Genomic DNA, 5,355 nt, shown 5'->3' on the forward strand with positions numbered 1-5,355 from the left:
GGTGTTGGTCACATCTTATTTCCCCGCCACAGAGTCACCGCCACCATATCTCCCCGGCACATCTTGTCCCTGCCACAGAGACGTCCACTCCTCCCTCCCCCTCTCCCAGCGTCGTCTGCCTCCTCCACTCCCCACAAACCTCTAGTGTTTGTCGCCTCGGCATTGAGCCCGCATGCCCACCAGTATGGCATACTCAGCATCTGGATCCAACTTGGAGGGAGGGGGCATAGCGCCCTAGTCATCGGTCCCCGTCAATCTGCGCCAAGCATAGTTGCGTTGTGGCATCCTCGGTCTTAATGAGGAGGCCATCTCAGGTGGATTCCTAGTTCCAATGAGTGCACAGCATCACACTAAGGGCGACCACTACGGCGACATGACCTACTGCTAACCGAAGTGTCGCCACCTTCTCCGACTGCAGCGTCCACCGGAGGATTGACGCCATTGATTCTTAGGTTCTCCCTGCCTGTCCCATCCACCCTACTCGTTTGTTGCTGCTGCCAGCACAGCCGCGCTTCCTCTCCATTAGGCCAATGAAGAAAAGATGTCGTGATTGATCTACTCCCTACTCGTACAATAGAAGTTTTAGGTTTATATATGTATGTTGCTTCTATGCTATCATGAAAAGGACTACACTAAAAAAATTAGGCTCTATTGGATTGATGCGATACAAACTCAGGTTTTTGTTCATATTTTTCCAGTTTATCAATATGTACAAATAGATGCATAGACCCCAAAGGTTTAAATAAGCATTCTATTATGAGAAGTCTCATTTTCTGTTTGAGTTTTCCGAAGGGATTAATCTTAAGAACTTTGCATAACTTGACACCAATTAGATACATGGACTATTGCTGCAATTTATACACTAGAAGACTAAGAATGGCTAATTTTGGTCTTTTTTTGGTTCGTTGTGGATCGTTTGATCTAGATTCCCCCAACTCTCTCACACACCCTCTCACACCGCACATGAAGAGTTTCCCTATCTAAAAAAATTAAGGATAAGCTAGCTCTAGAATTTGTTACCAGTAAGTAGCTATTAATTACAAGCATAACTTTGAGATCAATGCACCAATGTTTGTCGTGCATGAGGGTAACATGTGGCGCAAGTTGTGGCGGCTAACATGTGCTAATTGTTCATGTGCATCCAGATCTCCAAGTATTAGCACAAGAAACCCTTCAGTTGTAACACACCTAGCCATGGCTGAAAAGGGATTACTTGAATGCTCTGCTCGGTAAATTATTACCTAGAGCATATAGTTTCACCTATTTTGAACAAATGGACTGGATCGCTTAGTAAGTATTTTTCAAGCAATGAAAATAATATCACATGTGACACAAATACTTTTGAAGCTTTCATTTTACAATACTAGCTAAAAGAATTAAGAATCAAGATGGCAATAAACACGAACACGACTCCGTTAAAAGAATTAAGAATCAAGATGGCAATACCGAGATCTATTCTCGCTTTTATGCCTAGCTAGGGGCGTTAAACGATAGCGCTTGTTGGGACACAACCCAATTTCATTTTTAGTTTTTTTGCTTTTGCTTCTGTTTAGGAATAAATCTTTGATCTAGCCTCTGGTTAGATGTGTTTTTATGTTTTAGTTAGTGTTTGTGCCAAGCTAGACCTATAGGATCTTCTTGGATGATAGTTATTTGATCTTGCTGTAATTTCCAGAAATTTCTGTTCACGAAAACAAATGTTAAAAATCACCAGAACGTGATAAAATACTGATTTCAATTGTTGCTAATCAATAAACAAATTGTCTAGGTCGTACTATTTTGGTAGATGTTTTGGAGTTCCAGAAGTTTTCGTTAGTTAAAGATTACTACAGACTGGTCTGTTTTTGACAGATTCTGTTTTTCGTGTGTTGTTTGCTTATTTTGATGAATCTATGGCTAGTAAAATAGTTTATAAACCATAGAGAAGTTGGAATACAGTAGGTTTAACACCAATATAAATAAATAATGAGTTCATTACAGTACCTTGAAGTTGTCTTTTGTTTTCTTTCGCTAACGGAGCTCACGAGATTTCTATCGAGTTTTGTGTTGTGAAGTTTTCAAGTTTTGGGTGAAATCTTTTGATGGATTATGGAACAAGGAGTGGAAAGAGCCTAAGCTTGGGGATGCCCATGGCACCCCCAAGATAATCTAAGGACACCAAAAAGTCAAAGCTTGTGGATGCCCCGGAAGGCATCCCCTCTTTCGTCTACTTCCATCGGTAATTTTTCTTGGAGCATCTTGTATGATTTGAGTATTTGTTTGTTAGTTTACCACAATCATCCTTGCTGTACACACCTTTTGAGAGAGCCATACATGAATTGGAATTTGATAGAATACTCTATGTGCTTCACTTATATCTTTTGAGCTATATAGTTTTGCTCTAGTGCTTCACTTATATCTTTTAGAGCACGGTGGTGGATTTGTTTTATAGAAACTATTGATCTCTCATGCTTCACTTAGATTATTTTGAGAGTCTTAAATAGCATGATAATTTGCCTAAAAATTTAATATGCTTGGTATTCAAGATTTGTAAAGCTTTCTTTTGAGTGCGTTGAATACTAAGAAAAGTTTGATACTTGATAATTGTTTTGAGATATGGAGGTGATAATATCAAAGTCATGCTAGTTGAGTGTTGTGAATTTGAGAAATGCTTGTGTTGAAGTTTGCAAGTCCCGTAGCATGCACGTATGGTAAACATTATGTAACAAATTTGAAACATGAGGTGTTCTTTGATTGTCTTCCTTATGAGCGGCGGCCGGGGACGAGCGATGGTCTTTTCCTACCAATCTATCCCCCTAGGAGCATGCACGTAGTGCTTTGGTTTTTGATGGCTTGTAGATTTTTGCAATAAGTATATGAGTTCTTTATGACTAATGTTGAGTCCATGGATTATAGGCACTCTCACCCTTCCATCATTGCTGGCCTCTTCGGTACCGTGCATTATCCTTTCTCACATTGAGAGTTGGTGCAAACTTCGCCGGTGCATCCAAACCCCGTGATATGATACACTCTTTCACACATAAACCTCCTTATATCTTTCTCAGAACAGTCACCATACCTACCTATTATGGCATTTCCATAGCCATTCCGAGATATATTGCCATGCAACTTTCCACCATTCCGTTTGTCATGACACATTCATCATTGTCATATTGCTTAGCATGATCATGTAGTTGACATAGTATTTGTGGCAAAGCCACCATTCATAATTCTTCCAGACATGTCACTCTTGATTCATTGCATATCCCGGTACACCGCCAGAGGCATTCATATAGAGTCATACTTTGTTCTAGTATCGAATTGTAATCATTGAGTTGTAAATAAATAGAAGTGTGATGATCATCATTTAATAGAGCATTGTCCCAATAAAAAAAGAGAAAGGCCAAAAAAAGAAGGCCCAAAAAAAAGAGAAATAAAAAGGGGCAATGCTACTATCCTTTATCCACACTTGTGCTTCAAAGTAGCACCATAATCTTCATGATAGAGAATCTCTTGTTTTGTAACTTTCATATACTAGTGGGAATTTTTCATTATAGAACTTGCCTTGTATATTCCAACAATGGGCCTCCTCAAGTGCCCTAGGTCTTCGTGAGCAAGCAAGTTGGATGCACACCCACTTAGTTTCTTTTGTTGAGCATTCATACATTTATAGCTCTAGTGCATCCGTTGCATGGCAATCCCTACTCCTTGCATTAACATCAATCGATGGGCATCTCCATAACCCATTGATTAGCCTCGTTGATGTGAGACTATCTCCTTTTTTTTCTTCTCCACATAACCCCCATCATCATTATTCTATTCCACCCATAGTGCTATATCCATGGCTCATGCTCATGTATTGCGTGAAGGTTTATAAGTTTGAGATTACTAAAAGTATGAAACAATTGCTTGGCTTGTCATCGGGGTTGTGCATGATGAGAGCATTCTTGTGTGACGAAAATGGAGCATGACTAAACTGTATGATTTTGTAGGGATGAACTCTCTTTGGCCATGTTATTTTGAGAAGACATAATTGCTTAGTTAGTATGCTTGAAGTATTATTATTTTTATGTCAATATGAACTTTTGTTTTGAATCTTTCGGATCTGAATATTCATACCACAATTAAGAAGAGTTACATTGAAATTATGCCAAGTAGCACTCCGCGTCAAAAATTCTTTTTTATCATTTACCTACTCGAGGACGAGCAGGAATTAAGCTTGGGGATGCCTGATACGTCTCCAACGTATCTATAATTTGGTGGGATCGTCAAGGAAAATCACTTTCAGACCTTCCCTCCGGCAGACCCGAATGGTCCTGCTTGTACATGGTGCATGCGGAGGCATGCATGAGATGACCCCAACTTTTGGGACCATGTGGGCATGGCCAATGTGGTCCCCCAGGCAAGGTGTGCACAAATTTGGACACAAAACGCATGTTGCGTCACGTGGGGGCAGTGTTGTAGGGTTTTGTCGCCGGAAAAACCCTAGAAATGCATCGAGTGTCGGAAATGAACGATACTCGCCATGCATGCTTCCCATGGTCATTGTAGGGTGTCCATACAGTTTGGTCTCAATTGGTGAGACCGAGAAGATAAACCTGCTTCTAGTACATGGTGCATGTGGAGGCATGCATGCGATTGTCCCAACTAGATTTGATTTAATTTCAAGTATCAAACAGAAAATAAAATTTATAATTAGGAAGGACAACATATTATGTTACATTTAAAAAATAATTCAAATGTAAAAAAGATAAGATCAGTCAGAATGAAGAAGTGAAATAGAAGATAACATATTATCTTACGTTTTGGAAATATTTCAAATATAAAGAAGAGAACAAATATTAGAATGAAGAAGTGAAATAAAAAGAACATTTTATTTTACAAACTAAAAAAATTTCAAATATAATAAAGATAAGAAATATTAGAATGAAGAATTGAAATAGAACACACCATTTTAGTTTATATTTCGTAAATATTATCAATATAAAAAAGAGAACGAACAAATGAAATAAAACACAACAGAATTTGGCATATTTTTTTAATTTTAGTAAACATTGTTAGAAATAATATGGAAAAAAGAGATTTGATTTTAAATATTAGAAATATAAATAAGAAAAGAAAATTTTGGAGTTAAGAAGTGAAAAACAAAGAAAATATAAAACAGATCAGCGCGCGGGTAAGGCTGCCCTCGGCCAGCCCGCCCGAATTGGGCCCAAGGCAGAGCCGCGTAGGGCACAACCCAGCGCACAGCCGTGGGGTGGTGGGAGTTTAGTCCCACCTCGGCAAGCGAGAGAGCGCCGCACTGGTTTATATACCCGGCTGCGACTCCCCTCCCAAGCTCCTATCATATGCAGGCAGTACATTGCCTAACTCTCG

The sequence above is a fragment of the Triticum dicoccoides genome, chromosome 7A (assembly GCF_002162155.2).
Source record: "Triticum dicoccoides isolate Atlit2015 ecotype Zavitan chromosome 7A, WEW_v2.0, whole genome shotgun sequence".
NCBI classification, from domain to species: domain Eukaryota; kingdom Viridiplantae; phylum Streptophyta; class Magnoliopsida; order Poales; family Poaceae; genus Triticum; species Triticum dicoccoides.